This window comes from Manis javanica, chromosome 7 (genome assembly GCF_040802235.1).
Source record: "Manis javanica isolate MJ-LG chromosome 7, MJ_LKY, whole genome shotgun sequence".
NCBI classification, from domain to species: Eukaryota; Metazoa; Chordata; class Mammalia; order Pholidota; family Manidae; genus Manis; species Manis javanica.
Window position 1 is genome coordinate 6,534,630 of NC_133162.1, and position 19,745 is coordinate 6,554,374.

Consider the following 19,745-nt stretch of genomic DNA (forward strand, 5'->3'; position numbering starts at 1 on the left):
TCCACGTGAGGGAAGGGGGTTCGCTCTGCAAATGAACTATGTTCGCACAGCAGAAGGTAAATGTTTAACCTACAGAGAGGATACTTTGAAAACACTTAGCTGCCCTTTTCCGCAGACAGTCCACCTGCTAATTGTAAAGAATTACATTAAAATGGGCCCAGCCTGACTCCAGACTTTCTCAGACCAGGAGCACCTGGCAGCAGCCAGCGAGCCAGGCCCTATGGGCCTTCTCCAACCCAGGAGAGCTTTTCTGTGTTTATTTGAATGAACTGCGTGTTATACAACATCTGCAAACAGGACAAACGGATTAAGTCTCTTTAGGTCATTTTATTAAAGGACACGGAGCAGGACTGGGGGTGATGGAGACGTCATCACAGCCATTCACCAGGAAAACGCCGCCGTCCTGCCCAGCAGGCACTCACTCTGGAGGTAAGAGCTGGAGAGACCTCGATCCCTCCAAAGCGGGCAGTGGGGAGGAGGGGTGGAAACAAAAGGTCTAAGGGCAGTGTGAGCCCTGCCACCAGCGAGGTGACGGTCATGTCAGGCGTTGTCCGGGCTGCCCCCTCTCCCTGCTTTCAGACCCTGCTCCTCCCATCCTCTCCCATCCCGCTGGGCTGTCCCCCACCAGCCCAGCCCGCAGCCCAGTCTCCCACTCTGCCGGCTGCCAGCAGTGGCTCCACAGTGTGGCCTCAGGCAGGGAGCAGCTCCTTGGAGGCAGGAACCACACCACCACATGGTGCCCATTTGTCCCCACTCCCTCCCTACATCCCCAAGCACCTCAGACAGTGCCAAGCCCAAAGTAGATGCTTAGTAAGTGCTGGCGGAAATCAGAGCTTAGCACTGCAGGGAAAGATGTGGGAAATCTACAAGAATAATGTGGGAACTTTAAGAAGTTTGATACAAAATATTCCAAGGCCAGAGATTCCTAAGGAAAGCACCTTATTTGGAAGTTGTGAATCATCCATTAATTATTTCAAGTGTGGTTCCCTGAGCACCTGCTGTGAACAAGGGTCCAGGCTGGGGACAGGGCAGTGAGGCCCAAAGGCACGTGGTTGGAGATGGTATCCACTCTCAAGGTCAAGCAAGTAGAGGGGGGGATCTGAGAGTGAGTCCCTCCGTCCACTGTCCAGTTTGTGCCTCAGGCCTTCCTGCCTCCTGGTTGCCCCCCTGCTCTAAGCAACAGCCATTTTGATACCTCCCAGGGCTGTGGGCTGAAGGGGTCCAGCTTGGGGCGTTCCCAAGGGGCTCGCCAGAGAGCTCACGAAGTGGCAGCTGATGGGCAGCTGAGGCTGCAGTCATCCAAGGGTTCTGCTGACATGTCAGGGCAGCTGGGCATTGCCCACAAGGTGCTGCCACAGGGCCTCTCCAGGGCAGGCAGTGTCACGAGGCAGTTCAGGCATCCCAAGAGTGAGGCTTCTAAAGGGAGGGAGGTGAAGTCGCCAATCCCGAGAGACAGCCTGGCAGCAGCCCAGCTGCACTTGTGGTCCGTTGGGTCTGAGGACTAGCCCACATCCATGCAGTGGAATGCACACCACCTCCCCATAGAGAATGTGACAAAGAATGTGTGACCGTTTTAATCTGCCATGATGACTTAGAGAATAAACCATTCCCTATTTCAATAGGGGTTGTGAAAATAGGAAGATTGGATGACCTGAGCAGGAATCTGGGCTCTGCCACTCTCTGTGAGTTTTGTTTCTGTCATTTATTAAATGGAGATGCTAATGCCTGCCCAACAAATATCTATTAAATGCCTACTATGTGCCAAACACTATGGCAGGTACTGGGGATAGGATGGTGAACCAGACAGATGACCCTGCTCCTAGTGAAATTTTATTCAAATGAGAGAAATAGATTGTTTCAAAAAGAGACAAATACATTAATTATACATTGTAATAAGTTATATGAAGGAAGAGGCTGAAATAAGGAACAGATTGGAGATATGGTGGGGGAGAGCTCTTCCAGGATGCCCAGGAGGGGCATCGGGCTGAGACCCCAGTGCTGGAGGGAGCTGAGCGCCGGGCTCTGGGGCAGGAGGGGTGGGAGGTAGTAGTGGTTCTAGCTGGGAGGCAGGGGGCGAGTCTTTGTGGAGGAAAACACATTTGTTCGCTGGCTTACTGCTCATCCTGAAAAGGTAAGTTAAAAAAAAACAAACCATGAAATAATCAATTTGCAAATGCATTATGAGCACAGAATGCCAAGAACTAGCAGCTCTGGGACCGAGAAGTATGTGGTATTGACTTTTTATGGAAGGCTTGAATGATGGAGCATAAATAACCCCCCTGATGTTTTTAAGAGTAATAAAATGAAGCTTTGCTCTCCCCCAAAGCCCAGCCCTCGTGGGGATGTTCACGCCCCACATGCTAACACTGCAGGGGCAAGGATGGCGGGGGTAGGACTTCAGCACACCGCTTACCTGCACGTGGCCCTATTCTCGCGGGGTTCCCACCGCCCAGCTGTACCGGCCCCGCCTGGATCTTCCTTCCCCACATTCACCCAGGGCCGGGAACTGGACCCTGTGGCCGGTCTTTCTCTCCACCCAGACCTACTGGGTGACCTCAGAGATGCATATAACCTCCCCTGCCCTCCACCCACCCTTGCCAGCCTCCCCCACAGCTGTGTTCCATGGCTCTGCATGGCACAGAACTGCTCCAATGCAGTGATAGCAAATGCCAGGGCACCACCCTCTGACTGCCGTTTGCCTTGCCTCCCCCAGAATGTGTCCCTCGTCACCCCACCTCACATTCTCCTCCACATTTCAGGAACCTTGGGACCCATTGAGATTCTGTGAGTCTCTCCTCCTGGCTTCGCTTTCATCCCTAATCATTCTAGGTGTCATTTGCTTGTAAGCACTGCCTTGATAATACCCTCAGCTTCACCTTCAAACCACACTTGCTGATGAACCACTTCTAAATAGACCGCTCAAGACCCCGACTGAACCCCCACTTCTCTCTTAACCCAGCCCAGTCAGGTTTCCACCACCAGTACTCCTTAGAAATGCTTTCATCAGCTTTACCAGTGACCTCCAGACCGCTAAGCCCACTCTCAGCTCCCATATTCCTCGAACCATCAGCTGCACTTCCTCCTCCCTGACTCATGTTCCCTACGTGGCTCTCTGGGCTTCCCTCCCATACGGATTGCGGCTGCTTAGGTTTATGCCGGTTCTTCTTCTGGCTTGGCTTTGGAGGACCCAGCCCTCAGTCCTTGGACTTCTCCTGTGTCCACGTTTACGCTCTCAATTATCTCATACAATCTCATGACTTTAAATAAAATGTATATCTGACGATCCCAAAATATGTATGTTTCTAGCCTAGAGGCATCTCCTAAACTCAATACTTGCATAGCCAATGGCTCACGCAGCAAACACCCTAAGCACGTCCAAACTGAATTTTTGACCTTTCCCCCGAAACCTGCCCCATCCCCAGTCTTCCCCAACTCAACTGGTACTAACTCCATCTTTACAAATTTCTCGAGCTCCTCATTCTAACTTCAAAATATATCCAGTTATGGTTAGTGATGAGAAGTTCCAATCCAATGGACTCTTGTGCAGATAATACAATATAAAAATGTAACTACCTAACGGCACTGGCCAGCAGCCCAGAGCAGACAGACTCGGAGGGGAGTGAACACCTGGGGGAAGCGTGTGGCACTGAACGAGTTTCCGGCTCTGTGGGTGTTTCCAAGGCTCAGACCTACACCAAGTGGGCAGTTGAAAGTCCAGTGGAAAACCTTTAGGCTTTCAGGTTTGAAGAAGTAGGAGAGAGAGTTCTAATCAACCATATTTGATGGAAAATGATGGGGAGAAAGGTTGGAGAGGAGAAAACCACAAAAATAAAGCCCTAAATTCTGGATGTAAACTCAACCCTCTTGCTGACTCCAAACCACCCATAAGAAGGACAGATTCCAGAGGCCCAGCTGAGGCTAGAAGGACCGAACTGGTATCTGAGCAGCCACAGGGAAGTTTAGCTGGAATCCAACCAAGTGAAGTGCCTGCTTAAAAAATAAGCATTCTTCAGAGGAACAGGATGGAAGCTAGTATCTCCGCAACAGAATATTTGCAGTGCAATCCAAGATTGCCCAGCATAAAGAAACAGGAAAATGTGACCTATTTTTCAAGAGAAAAGACAATTTTTAAAAGACTACCTTTCTGTATTTTTTAAATGTTCATAATAACATATAGGAAATTATGAAAAATACACATTTCCAGAATCTGACCACATCTTTCCACCCCCATTGTCATTGCCCTGAGTAAATGACAGGTGGGAACACCACACTAGCCTCCAAACGGATCCTCTGTAGCTACCTTTGCCCCCTAGGGTCTACTCCCAACACAGCACCCAGAGAAATCCTCTCAAAATAGAAGTCTGACTATAGCAGCCTCTGCTCAGAACCCTCCAATGGCCACCATCTCACTCGAAATAAAAGCTGGAGCCTTACAGTGTTTTGCCCATTCGGGCTGCTAGAACGGAGTCTCATAGGCTGGGTGGCTTATAAACAACAGATGTTTATTTCTCAGGCCTGGAGGCTGGAAGTCCAAAGTCAAGGTTCTGGCAGGTCTGGTGTCTGGTGAGAGCTCCCTCCTGGGTCACAGACAGCTGCCTCCTCACTGTCCTCACGGGGCAGAGCGCTGGGGAGCTCTCTGAGGTCTGTCCTCTAAGGGCACTAATCCCATTTGTAAGGGCTTCAGCCTCATGACCTAATCACCTCCCAAAGACCCCGCCTCCTCCTACCATCATCTTGGGGTTAGGATTCAACATATGAACTTTGAGGGGGACACACACATTCAGTCCATAGCGACAACCTCGGTGGCCTGGCCCCTGTCCTTGCGCTTCTGTTAGAGCTTCCCCTTCACTCACCGGGTGACCCTCGCATCAGCCTCCTTGCTGCTCCTCAAACACGCCAAGTATGCTCCCCCATTTGAGTCCAGTATTCCTTCTGCTGGACACTCTTCTCCCATATTCTTCCTTGGTTAACTCTCCTTCAAGTCTTTAACCAAATTCAACTTTCCCGCTGAGGCCACCCTGACCCCCTCCAAATACTGCAACCTTCTCCCACCTCCACCCTCAGCCCTTGGGCTCCCCTCAACCTGCTCTGATTATTCTTTCCATAAGACCTTTCACCCCCTGACATACTATGTAATTTTCCTCCTGTTGTGTTAACTATGCATGGTAGGTCTTCTCAGCTACACGGACGGGAATCTTTGTTTTGTTCAGCAGTGTGTCCCACAGCCCCGTACAGCGCCTGACTCACAACAGGCACACACAACCATGGAAATGAATGAACACATTAAATAGTGCTGGAGAAAACCACATAGTTGTGAGAGCCAATACCACCAAAATTATGGTCAGGCTAAGTACATGTGTCTCTCCTGTGCAAGGTTCCATCGAAATGAAAAAGAGGAGATATTTTTAAAAATTAAGACAAGCAGTCTTGAAAGACAAGACTGCAGCCAACTAGGGAGTTGGAGGAACCTCTGGAAGGTAAGGAGCAAGTGGACCGGGTTGTTGGCTACACTCGCAGGGAGTCAGCACGTATGCAGCACCTTCTGTGATCAGGCACCGTCCTCCGTGCTGAGGCACAGCAGTCAGCAAATGTCCGACTCTCCAGGAGCATAGGGAAGGCTTGCAGAAAATCAACAGGGAACAGACAAACACTGCTTTATACAGACAGGTGCTATGAAGAAAATAACACCTGGTAATTTGTTATCGGATTGGATCCTAGTCACAAGAGAAAAAGGAGCAGGAAATGAGATTTGCTAGGTAGGCAAGGGCCGGATCCCACTTGGTGCCCTGTAAGAAGTTTGGATTTTTATTCTACTTGCAGTGGGAAGCCAGTGGATGGATGAAAGCAGAGAAGTGACATGATTAGATACACATTTTTAAAAGACGTTTCTGGTTTCTGCATGTAGGATAGACTGTGGGGGGCAGAGAGCAGGAGTAGAGGCCGGGAGGTGGGTTAGGAGACATTTATAGTGATCTGGGTAAAATTAGACCGTGCTGGGACAAGGGCGCAGCGGTGAAAGTGCCAGGAAGTCTTTGAAGCTTGCCCTGGTGTGGAGGTACCCCCAACAGGAATTGCTAATATACTGGATGCCAAGCGTGAGGGAAAGAGAGGGATCAGTTGTGAATACTGTTTGGGGCCTGACCAACAAATAGATGGTGATACAATTTACTGATTTGTGAGAGTTCCTGCTGGGCTCAAACACACACACCAACGGGTCTGCCAAATGGGTAGCTGCCCTCCCTGACGGTTCTGTCCAGATTCTAATGCATGGGGCTTATAAACTGGCAGGCCCCTCTGTAGGGAACACTGGGGTAAAGCAGGTTATATGAGAACCCACAGTTAGCCAAAAAGGAAAACTATAAGCCACTAGCCTTCGTGAACATAGATGCAAAATCTAACAAATATGTGCAAATCAATTTCAGTGATAACTTCTGGCTTCCAGTTCTGCCTGTCAGGAGCCTGGAAGTGGCCACTCCATCCCAACAGCAGATAGAGAACTGAATAGAATGGATCCGTAAGAGAGGGGACAACACAAGGCAAACCTCTGCCCCCATGCGTGGAGACAAAGGCAGATAGGTCCGTCACGGCTTATCCAAGCAGAGACCTCTGAGGGAACAATACCCACGCAGGGCAGGGACAGAGCTAGGGTGGACACCGTGCGGGAGGCTTGGGCGGGCAAGTCTGAAGGGAAAATCTTCTCATAAGGGATTCCCAGATACTGTGAGATTCACTTCGAGGAGCTCAACCACATTCCCACAGTAAAGATCAGAGAAAAAATTCCCCTCCGGCTTCCAGCAGTGGGAGGGGAAAGGAATCGCTGACCTGTGCCAGAGCGCCCTGTTCTTCCTGCCCTCCGGGGACCTGGTGAACAGGACCCCACCTGCTGGGGAAAGGTGACTAGCCAGCTCCAGCTCCCTCCAGCCGACCTGTCTCACCTAAGCAGGAGGAAAAACCGAGAAACACCCATGCAGTTCACAGCCCGGAGGCACAGGCTCACTGGGAAACTGCGACCTCATCGCAGGATAAAGAACTTTTCCCTCCCCGCACCTCACCACCACTGCACTGTTCGCAGCAATTCCTTTTACCACTACATCATGTCTGATTATCAATTAAAGAATTACAAGGCATACTAAAAGACAAAAAACACCGTTTGAAGAAAGAGCAAGCATCAGAACCAGACCTGGCAGGATATTGAAGGTACCAGACCAGGAATTTAAAACAGCTATGCTTAATAGGCCAGAGCTCTAATTAAGACAGTCCCTGTGCAGGAACAGGGGGGCAGTGTAAGCAGAAAGACAGGAATCTAAGAAAGAACCAGAAAGAAAGGCTGGTGATCAAAACGACTGTCACGAAATGAAGGGTGCCTTTGACGGACTTCCTGGGAGACTGGGCATGGCTGAGGAGACCTCTAAACCAGGGGATATCCCAATAGAGTCCTCAAAGACTGAAAAGCAAAGGTAGCAAAGAACATCCAAGAACTGTGGGGCTGTTGCCAAAGGTAGAGCATATGTGCAATGGAAATACCAGAAGGAGAAGAAGGGCAGCGAGGGAAAGAAGAAAGATTTGAAACAATGATGACTGAGAAGCTCCCTGAATTAATGTCAGACCCTCACCCACAGATCCAGGAATCTCCAAGGACACCAAGCAGGGTAAATGCTTCAAACACCTACACCTGAGCATATCATCTTCAAACTGCATCAAATCACAGATAAAACACCCTGAAAGAAACCACAGGGAAAAAAGTCAGCTGACCTGTGGAGAAACAAGATAAGAATTACATCCAGCTCCTCCTCAGATCCATGCAAGCAAGAACAGGGTGGAGTGACATATATAACGTGTTGAGAAAAAACCTCACCAACCTAGAATGCTGGGTCCTGTGAAATTATCTTTCAAAAGTGAAGGAGAAAATAAGTGTTCAGATGAACAAAAGTCGAGGGGGGGTGTTGCAATTGTCCTTCCTTGCAAGAAATGTTAAAAGTAGTTCTTTAGAGGGAAGGAAAAAAATACAGAGCAAAAAATTTGCATCTAGATAAAGAAAGGAAGAACATCAAAGGAGTATAAGGGAAGGTAAAATAAAAACTGTTGTTTTTCTTATTCTTAATTGATCTAACAGGTAACTGCTCAAAAAAATAGTAGCCACAATGTATTCAACTGTGTTTACTTAGTGTATATCATGTGTATTTATATACATAAACTAACGTATGTTTACATGTAAGTGAAATGAATGACAACAGTACAAGGGGCAACAGGAAGGAATTAGGGTTATTTTGTTATTATGAGGTACTCACACAGTCCATGAAGTGGTGTAGCGTTATTTGAAAATGGACTTGGATTATTATAAATATATATTGCAAACTCTAGTGTAACGACTAAAAAGTGTAAAAAAGAGAGAGAAAAAGAAAAATGTAAAGTTGTTTAACATTCTAAATTCAAGCAAAATAATGTACCACACTATCAAATCACATAATGATCTCAACAGATGCAGAAAAAGGATTTAATACAATTCAATATCCATTCATGACAAAAATAAGAATAGTAGGGAACCTCTTCAAACTGAGAAAGAGTACCAGAAAAAAAAATCATAATCTAGAGGTGAAATATTGAAATCTTTCTCCCCTTGAGATTGGGAATGAGATAAGATTGTCCACTCTTTATTCAACATCGTACTAGAGGTCTCTGCTAGTGCAATACGACAAGGAGAAAGATTCAGGATAGAGAAAGAAAATAGAAAGCTGCCATTATTCACAGACAACATGTTCGAATCTTAGAAATTAAAAAGATTATACGGCTAAGAGAATCTAAGGTCACTGATGCAAGGTCAATATGCAGAAATGTACCGGCAACAAACACATAGAAAATTAAATTTTAAAATGATATCCTTTACCATAGCATCAGAAAACAAAATATCTAGGAATAAGTCCAACGAAAGATGTTGCTAAATCTATACATACAATAAAAGGCAACACAAGATCAGTGGAAATTAAACAGAAGGAAGGAAGGAAGGCCACATTCATGAATTCGAAGAGTGAACATGATGACATAAAATCTTCCCAAATGAAGTTATAATTTCAATGCAATCCCAATAAAAAGTCAGAAGTTTTTTTCCCTGATATGTGTACGAATCAATAACTTGATTCTAGAATTTATGAGGAAATGATAAAGACCAAAAATAGCCAAGACAATTTTAAGGAAGAACAAAGCTAGAGGACTTCCACTTACAGGTATCAAGACTTAGGACAAAGCTACAGTAACAAAGGCAGTGTGGTCCTAGTGCAATGAGAGGCAAACAGCAATGGGACAGAACACAGCATCCAAAAAGAGGCCCACACATATGCACTCCCTGTGTTTACGACAGAGCAGACACACCAGAGCAGTAGAAAAGGACGGTCCTTACACACAGAATGAGGCCGAGTCAACTAGACACCCATATGGGCAAAATAAATCATAACCACTACCTCACACCATTAACAAAAACCAATTCCAGATTAATGGAAGATCAACTTGTGAAATAGACAAAAAACTTTCAAAGAAAAAAGGAAGGAGAATATCTCTCAGCTGTGAAGTAGGCAGAGATTCCTTAAGCATAACATTAAAAGCACTAACCATGAAGGAGGAAAATTAAATATTTTAACTTAAAATATTAAATTGGACCACTAAAAATTAAGACTTTTGGTCACCAAAAAAGACCAAGAAAAGGCAAGCTATGAGGAGTGACAAGGGAGTCATTTCCAAAATACATACAGAATTCTTATGAATAGGAAATAGACACGCAATCCAATAGAAAACTGGGCAAGAAATGAGCAGATGCTTCACAGAGGCAACCCAAATGGCCCGAACATATGGAAGTTTCCCGAACTCATTAGTCATTAGGGAAATACAGATCAAGACCACAGTGAATACCAGCACATATCTACCAGGATGACAAAATTAAAAAGATACCCCCAAGGGCTGGTGAGGATGTGGGACTGGGTCTCTCGTCCATGGCTGAAAGGAATTTGACAGTATCAACTATGGTGAACAAACACTATGGCTCAGCAAGCTATTCCTGCTTAGCAGAAATGTACACAATATGTTCCTTAAAACACGTGCAAGCATGTGTACAGCAGGGCTATTTTTAATAGCCCAAAGTTGGAAACAACTTTGGCAGAGTTGTTAAATAACTTGTGATATATTCATATAATGGAATAATATTTAGACATGCAAATGAACAACTGATCGCTACACACAACACAGACTTCACAAACAATATTCAGGAAAAAAAGCAGACACAAAGACACATACCAAATGGCTCTGTTCAGATAAAGTTCAAAACCAGGTCCAAAGTCAGAATAGTGGTCACTTTTGGGTGGGAAGTTAGTATATATATGGGAATACAAAGGGGGCTTTTGGGGTGCTGATAATTTTATTTTTTATCTTTTGGATGCTTATATGGATATGTCACTTTGGGAAAATGTGTCGAGTATTGCATTTATGACTTGTGCTCTTTTTTGTACTTAATATAAGAAGCTTACTTAAAGTAAAAATGAATATTAAGCCCATAACAAAATAGCTGATCCATCTGATAAAGGCATAACCAGAAAAATTGAGTTCTTAGAAACTAAAAATATTATCATTGAGAAAACCATTAGTGGACCTCCCTAAGCAACGCAGTGAGCATGGTTACAACACACACTGTTATTCTTGAACAAGAATCAGCAAACTTTCTCTGTGAAGGACCAGATAGTTAATATTTTAGGCGTCACAAGCCACACAATCTGTCACAGCTGCTTAGCTCGGCCGGTGTGGCCCAAAGCCACCAGAGACAGTATGTAAATGAACAGGCAAGGACGTGCTTCAATAAAGCTTTATGAACACTGAAATTTGAATTTCATATAATTTTCACCTGCCTTGAAATATTATTCTTTTCCCTTTTCTCCACTACTTAACAATATAAATCCCATTCTTAGCACACAAGCCATACCAAAACAGTCCATGAGCCACATTGGCCCCATGGGCTGTTGTCTGCCCACCCCTGGTCTCGAAGATCAATAAAGGAAACCTCGTATAATTTATAGCAGACACAGAGAACTAGAAAAGGTGAAAAAACAAGTACAGTAGACCCAGAAGGAGAAATATTAGTTTCATTAGATTTCCAGAAGCAGAAATACAAAGAGTAAATAAGAGTGTAATATTTAGACTACAAGGGCCCAGGGGATGAATGAAAGACAGTTCATTTCTAGGTACTCTTGGTGAAATTTTAGACTCCTGAAGGTAAAGAGGACCTTCAAACCTGCTGCAGGGAGCCACACATTTCACCTGGATGAGGGTGAGGCTTCACACAGACTTGTCTTCAGCCATGTGCAGCGCTGGCAGGTGGCAGAACCATACCTCCACGTTCTGTGGGAAAGGGTTTTCTGATGCACAAGTCTATACACAGCCAAACTGCCAGTGAAACTAGGGGCAAGTAAAGATACACTCAGGTGCTGATCCGCAAGGAGTCAGCCATGTATCCAATGTAAAATGAAGATCTCCAGAAAGTTTCCTGGGAATCCGGGTAGGCATGTTTCTTAGGTGTGAGGCCCACCACCGGGACATGTCGGGCCACAGACACAATCAGTTGCTTGCCCTACATTCACTCTGCTGACAACCCCCAATTTCCTTTGATATGAGATGGCAATATGCTTCAGGCAGACAGCTCAGAAGGGTAACTATTAGTCTAAACCTTTCATAGTAAATCCATAGTCTTTGCCACCAATCAGTTAGGGGTGGACCTGGGATGAAATTCTGGCCTGTGAGTTTTTAAGGGAAACTTCTAGAAAGCTCCAGAGAGAGATCTTCCTTGCTGATAAAAAGAAACAAGAGAAGAAGGCTCTTCCTCCGGCTCTCATGTCACTGTGTCTGCCCAAGACACTGGCGATGGGGCACCTTCTGTTACATCAGGGAACAAGCCTGAGGACAATAGGCAACATGAGGGTCATGACAAAACGGAAAACAGAAAGCACCTGGGTCTCTGATACTATCTGAGCTGCTTAATTAATCCAGCCCGAACCAGCCTACCTCCAGATTCTTGATACATGAGATAGTAGATGTTCTTTTGTTCAAGTCCCTCCTAGTTGGACTTTCTGTTGTTTCCAACCAAAAGAAGTCAGTTGTTTTAAGTCGTGAAATAAGACTTGACAGCGCTTACCATCTTCATATTTGTAAAACTGTGCCTCTGGGTCTGCACCAGGCCCTCCACAAGACCCCCAAAGTGAGAGTGGGGCTGCTGCGGAGGCCAGGCTGCAGGCTTTGGGCCTCATTGGTCTTAGAAAAGAATCGAAAATAAATAGGGTCAAAATTGATTAAGCCAAATTATCACCGGTAAGATCCAGGTGGACTTGGATGCCAGATCCTGAAATGTCGGGGCAGCCAAAGCATCAGCATGAACACAAGCCCTCGTGAGTGGGCTGAGCGTGCTGGCTGCCTCGGCTCGGGGGCACAGTTGGGCTGAATCACTAAGACTGCTCAGGACGTCTGACCGTTTCTGTCCTGCCAGGTCAAGGAGGAGCAACAAGCTGCTCTGGGCACTGCTCCAGAGCGCCTGCTTGACATTCACCCTCCACACCCAACCTGCATATGTTTAGATTGCTGGGAACTGGAATTAGGGGGGCAAGTGCCAGCCCGGTGTCATAGGCCACTGCTCTGGGCCATTCAGGATCCATTATGTGTATAAACACGTGTATCAACCTCAAAGCCACGTCCCCAAGGGTCCTCTAGTGACAGCTGAAGCCATTAGAACCATTTTCTTAGTTGGGTGAGCTTTGATTTTTCAGCGATGCTCCTTGAGGACTCACCAAAAGGCATGACTTGTCTGTGGCCATCATCTTGTGTTCCTACACCCACTGGCAAGGTGATTCCCACCCCGGGAGGCACACCGGAATCCTATGGGACCTTTGATTTGACTTGTCTGGAGCGGGGCCTGGGCAAAGCTCACCAGGTGATACTGATGTGTTTCACAAAAGAAAATCCCTTCACCAGGAAACGTGTCCTGTGAGCTCGGTGCGTGGGCCCGGGGACACGGCGGGAAGGTGTTCCTGGGAGCCGGGTCCTCTGGGATCCCATGTGGGAATGGAGAGCAGATTCACCTGCTTCTCTGCAAAACCCCTGGCTAAACAAGCAGGAGATGCTCCTTCCTTGCACACCCCCTCCTCGCACACCCTCCCATGCACACCCCTCAAGCTCTCTGTTTTGTTGCTCTTGTTTGGTTGTCATTGGTATTTCCTTTGAAAATGGAAATAACCCTGCAAAGTCGGGCAAAGCTGAAAACCTTGGTTTTCAAAGTCCTAGGGGGTGATAGAACTAGAATGTCCTATAACGAATCATTTGCTTGATCCCATGTTGCACATTCTACAAACCTAGAATAACATTAATACTGCCACCAATATGCTCACTACAAATATATAATATTTTTTCCTAGACTCTCCCATTCTTCCCCATTATGGCAGTTTGAACACACCATCAGATCACAGAGCCATTGTGCACGGAATGTGTGTTCTCTCTGCCCTCACTGAGTCTGTGCTCTGGGGGTAACTATATTTAATGCTTACCAGCTAGTGATTCTGCAGTCAGTTGGGGTGTCTGAAGCTTGCTTTGTGCAGGTTCCTTAGGAAGGAGTCATGGGATCGGCAGTACAATTTGTCCATGATCGTTATGCTTTGAAGTTCATTTTGCTTGATATAAATTCCTTGACTCACATTTTCTTTCCTGTTCTTCTGTTCTTTATTCTAACTTTTTAAAATAGTAATAATTCTGAAGAAGGTTTGGTACTTGATACTTTTCTGTTATTCATTTTTCTGGGTAATTAGTTCTCCTGAACTCTTAGAATGAAGAAGTGTTCAAAAAAGCTTCCCTAACTTCCCGGAGCTCCCTCTTCTGTCGTTTCTGCCTGGAGCCCAAAAAGTAATGTGACCTGTTTCCTGGGCTTTCCTGCCACTGTTCCTCTGCCCCATTTTGACCTAGATCTTTTCTTTCCATCCTTTCTGTTGTCCCTACCCTTCTCAATTTTTATTTTATTTCCAGCAGTTTCCCCCTCATGTGGGACCCCTTCAGGTCTTCTTACCACAGGCCCCTTGCACTTGCTTTGCATTTAAAGAAGTTAAACCCCTCCTGGCTCCAGCAGCTGCGCTCCAGTTTTCCTACCTTCTTTCCAATGTGTTCTCCTGGCATTTTCAGGGGCCCCTGTACTTAGATTCATTAAATGCCACTCCATCTCCACCCTCTTCTTCCTGCACAGACCGATGACATGCAAGACTTATGGTTCCTGGTGTTTTTCCCACTCACCCACTTGCATTTTGGGGAGGGTAGGGACCCTGCCAAACTAGTAACTAAAACTAGTGTTACCTAGTTTTCTTGTAAATGTCCATGGATTTTGCTATATAGTGTATCTCTCTACTTTAAATTGATTCAAAGAGGTTGGAAAACCATGCTGTATCCATGAGACCATACTAATAAAAATGCATGATTGAATAAATAATAAGTAATGGGGAGAACAGACAAAGCTATCATGCAGATGGATTCCAGACAATGTAGGGAGAAGAGCTTTCATTGAGCTGGAGCCTAATTCCCACTGGTTACGTGCAGACTGCCCACGTGACTTCCTTCCAAAGAGAACAGAAAGGGAGTAGGGAGGTCACTTTACAGAGGAGAAACCTGACAACACGACCTCAGCCAGGCGGTCAAGGTTAACAGCCACGCTGGTAAATCAGCTTGACAGCATGTGCCCTTAGTATGATGTGATCAGAATGACACTGTCCCTCTGTGGTCTTCCTCCCAAAAACCCATAACCCAGCCTAATCAGGGGGAAAACATCAGACAAACCCCAGTCGAGGGACCCCTTACAAAATACCTGACCAGTCCTCAAAACTGTCAAGGTCATCAAAAATGAGGAAGGTCCAAGACACTGTCACAGCCAAGAGCAGCCTGAGGTACTGTGGTTTCCAGAACGGAATCAGAAAAAAAGAAGGAAATCTGAATGAAGTATGGGCTTTAGTTAATAATGATATATCAATGTTGGTTATTTAGTAGTGACAAATGTATTATATTAACATAAAGCATTAATAATAACAGGAATTGGACATGATGAAGTTACAAGAAGTAACCCTGAAGAGGGTCCTCCCCAGAACCTGACCACCCTGTCACCCTGACCTCGGACTTGCAGCCTCCAGAACTGTGAGAAATAAATTTCTATTGTTTACAAGCTAGTAGTAATGATAATGATAAGAACAGAACTGGCTGTGGGGTATATGGGAACTCTGAACTATCTTTACAATTTTTCTGTAACTCTAAAGCTATTCTAAAATACGTTATTTTTTTTTAATCCAGTGGAGGGTGAAAATGAATTTAGAAAGGCATTGCTCAAATACGAAGAAAAGTAAAATGTGACATGATTTTAGGGAATTTATGAAATGCAAAAATGGAGAATCTATTTGGACATTCCCCAATGAGTGGCCCAGGATAAATGATGTTGAAATTATAGAGGAGGAAATATAATCATTGTACAGGACTCGGTTCTTTTGTGAAAAATATTTGCAGAATCATGTTAATGTCCATACTGTTCATTGATTTCAATCCTATAGCATTTATGTGTGGATCAATAGAATGAAATGTTGGCATCCTTTGCAAAGTGGAGTAAATATACGAGTTGGAGAAGTTGGAAAGGGGAAGTGTAGAGTAGGGGTGGTGGGAGCTGGGGTGGCGGTCCCTCCTTACAAAGGGGGAAGCAGCACTGTCCCTGGGTAGGGGAACAAGAAACAGAGAATTAGGTCATGTTTTTCTATTTTAACAGTGTCCTTGAGGTATAGCTTACATACCACAAAATGCCCTCAATCAGTGTAAAATTTGAGGATTATTAGTACATTGATGGGACCATGCAACATTTCTCCACCTCGGGCAGAGCTGCATGGCTGTTTGCAGTCACTCCTGGCAACCATTAATATTCTTGTCTCTATGGATTTGCCTGTTCTGGACATTGTCCCTACACGAGATCACACGATATGTGGTCTTCTGTGCCTGGCTGCTTTCCCTTGGCATAATGTGTTCAAGGTTCGTCCACATGGTGACGTGTTGGCGTTACATTCCTTTTCCTTGACAAATAAGATTTTTGTGTGGACATAGCACATCTCAGCCACTCATTAGCGGGTCTACTTTGGGGTGTTTCCGCCTTTGGAGATTATGAACAGTGCTGTGCTGAGCCTCGGGCACATCCTTGGGTGGACGCACGTGTCTGTTTCTCTGGGTAGATGCCTCGGAGTGGATTACTGGGCCTCATGATAAATTTATTTTTACCTTTTTGTGAAACTGCCAAACTGTAGATAATTAAGTATAGATAGATAGATAGATAGATAGATAGATAGATAGATAGATAGATAGATAGATAGATAGATAGACAGACAGACAGACAGATACAAAACTCAAAAAAAAGCTAAAAATAGTGATATGATTATATGGGGGGATAAAGTTAAAAAATGATGATTTCATGATTTAAGTAATTGCCTCTGAGGAGAGGACTGGGGAATGGTTGGTAAGGCAAGCAACCCACTGCAAGTGCTTCAGTACAACTTTATATTCTAATCACATGCATGTGTTACTCTGATTTGAAAATGTTATAAGTAAAGGATAAATGAGAAAGTGTACACAGGCCAGGAGGGAAGCCATGGGACTTTTCTAGAAGCAAGATATTGGGTTTGGGTGCTCAAGCCAGAGATGAGGCAAAGGGGGGAACTCTAGTGATCATTAGGGGGACTATTTGGAAAATCCTGGGGACTAACGGTGCCAGCCCACATCCATGGGTTGGGGATCACACACAGGCATTGTGATGGCTCACAGCCAGTAGGTAAGTTCAATGTGGAGGAACCTCTCTGCTGAAGATCCAACTTTCTAACAGCCTGAGTCAGTTAGAATTCTCCAGAAGGAGAAAACTTCTCTGTCTGGCAGCGTATCCTGTGGAATGGCAGACTTTTTAGTAGAATGCCTTTGTGACTTTTTAATCACTGTATCACTTAGCATATTTTCAACCCAGGCGTGCGTATCAGGTAAAGTGGCCTAGGTGTGCGTTTTATTTTTCATACGTGCCAAAGAGCCTTAAGGGTGAGCCGTTTCCGGGGCTGGTCTAGTGGCTCCACTGCTTCAGGATTCCAGGGCCACACCGGTGATTCTCTTCGTTTTCCCAAGAGACCAAGACTTAAAGGGTTTTCAGATGCCTGCAGCAATGGTAGGCTTCGCATCCTCACATGACAAAATTCAAAAGCAAGAAGGAAGGGGTGAGGGTTCTCTCCTCGGGCCTCTCTCTTATCAGGAGGATTATCTTTTTCCAGAAGCCCTCAGTAGACTTCCCTTGATCTCATTGGCGAGGATTGGGCCACATGCCCATGCCTGAGCAGTAAAAGATCAGCTGGCACCTGCCATTGGATGGTTGTATTAGCCGGCTAGAGCTGCCGTAAAAATGTCACAGCCCAGGTGGCTTAAGCACAGACACTTCCAGGAGCTGGAAGTCCAAGACCAAGGCGCCGGCAGGGCTGGTTTCCGGGTAGAGCACTGTTTCTGGCTTGCAGACAGCCGCCGTGCCCAACATCCTCACGTGGCCTCTCCTCCGTGCACGCACACTCCTGGTATCCCTTCGTCTTCCTACCAGGACACCAGATACATCAGATTAGGGCCCCACCCTTACAACCTCATTTAGCTGTAATTACCTTCTTAAAAGTCCCATTTCCTGAAATAGTTGCACTGACAGGGCTCCCACGTAGGAATTGGGGTGGGTGGGGTACAAGTCAGTCCATCATGTAAGCGACCAGGATCCCCACAGTGACAAGATTGTGGGAGAGATTCTGGCTACTTTTCCTCTCTGAAATAGTCTTTTCACATATGTGCACACACACACACACACACACATATACACTCGTGCTTTTCTTTATTTTCATTTTCTAACAGTAACAATCTTGGTACAACAGATTTCATGGAGAAGCAAGGGCAGGCAGTGCTTCTGACCTTCACCACCAGAGCTGTGAACCCTTCCCACTGTCTTCTCTACCCCAGAAACACCCCCCCACCCCGCTCTGCCTATCACTTAATACTGCTTACAAGGGTCTTGACTTTTAAGCAATGCGACATTCAGTGTGTATTTAAATGCCATCCATTACCATCAAATGGTGACATTTACTTCATTTGTAATTCAGAAAAAGAAAACACCTCTCCGAATCCAGCAAAGAGACACTCATATCAAAGATAATGGACCAAAACAATTGTCATCCCTTGTATTTCAAGTTTGGAGAACAGAGCTAATAAAAGATTAAAAAGAAGGCCCAGGAGCCGTAGGAACAAGTGTGAGCAATCACTTGTCACTTGAGGTTAGCACAGAAGTTATTTTAACAAGATATTACTTGCAGAATTTCCACCATAAATCTTTTATTAAGTCCAAGAATCTCAGTCAAGACATTTCCCATGCAAGATTGTCAGAAATAATGTTCCTTCATCGCTTCCTTTAAAACCTGAGGAGAGAGAAGCTAAGTGCTGACCTGCCTGACCTTCACATAAACCTGATATTATTATTGATTTTCCTCTACTCAAAGAGGAGAAATATATTTTTTGGACGCGAACATTAACGAGCCTGTTTAGATAAGCCTGGACAAAGCCAATGAGTATTTATTTTGCTCTCCTATTTGCTTGGAGCGGAAGCCCCTGGGTGGGTGTAATAAGCCTGGACACATTTTGATTGCCGTGCATCACCCCTGGGCACAATAAAGAAATGGCGGCAGACGCAGCCTGGTGAGAGCATGAAAAACACCGTAGAATTCCAGCAACCTTAGCAGCCAGTGCTGACCTTCCCAATTAGGCAGGATTTCTTCTTAGAGACTCCAGGAAAGAAGTGCTCACTCTGCCTCGGAACCATATTCTAGCATCTCATGGATCGTATCTTCTTGCTAACAGCTGGTTCCAGCCAGGGCTAATGGCTAGATTTTTTTTTTTTTTTTGCATGTGGATGTCAAGTTGCGTTTGTTGAAAAGACCATCTTTGCTCCATTGTGTTGCCTTTGGTCCTTGGTCAAAGATCAGTTGACTCTATTTATGTGGGTCTGTTTGACTCTATTCCGTGCCATCGATCTCTGTGCCTTTCACCAGTACCACATGGTCTGGAGCTTGATACTCAGCCTTGAAATGAGGCAGCATCTGCCTTCCGACTTTGTCCTGCTCCTTCAATATCATGCTAGCTATTCTGGGTCTGTCTTTTCATAGAAAATTTACCATCAGCGTGTTACTACACAAAATAACTTGCTGGAATTTTGACATCTGTTGCAAGTGGAAGGTTCTCTCTACCCCAGTTGTGTTTTTTCCTTTTATTTACAGAAACCACTTTTGAAGCAAGTACCAGACTCTTCCCTTTTCTTATCAAAGCAGGAGGTTTTACTGGTCTGACTTAGTACAACAAAGTCTGGGGCTGAAGGTGAGACCCCAGAGACCATTGTGTGGCTGTTAGCTTCACTCTGACAGAGCTGGGCTTATAGTTTGTCATTGGTCAACTGACAACATTGTCTTCTTATCCATTAAGATCACTCTCCTGGAATTTAAGTCTGATTTTTTTTAAAAATCCATCAGTTTAGACAATGGGGATGATTGAAATGGAGCAGAAACAAACACTTTAAAGAAATCATATGCATAATATATACTTGATAAATTTATCCTCCAAGCCTTTGGTTTAAAAAAAATAGGTTGCTAATTTTCTGATGTCTGCCTGTT

At 45.2% G+C, this 19,745-nt stretch overlaps 1 long non-coding RNA gene across 1 annotated transcript; it reads left to right on the top strand.

Moving 5' to 3' along the window:
* The first annotated feature begins 132 nt into the window (after positions 1-132).
* LOC108389354 (uncharacterized) lies at positions 133-15,187 on the top strand. Its single transcript, XR_001851236.3, has 3 exons — positions 133-429; positions 1,623-1,682; positions 15,085-15,187. It is a non-coding gene; the product is annotated as an uncharacterized lncRNA (long non-coding RNA).
* Positions 15,188-19,745: the final 4,558 nt, after the last annotated feature.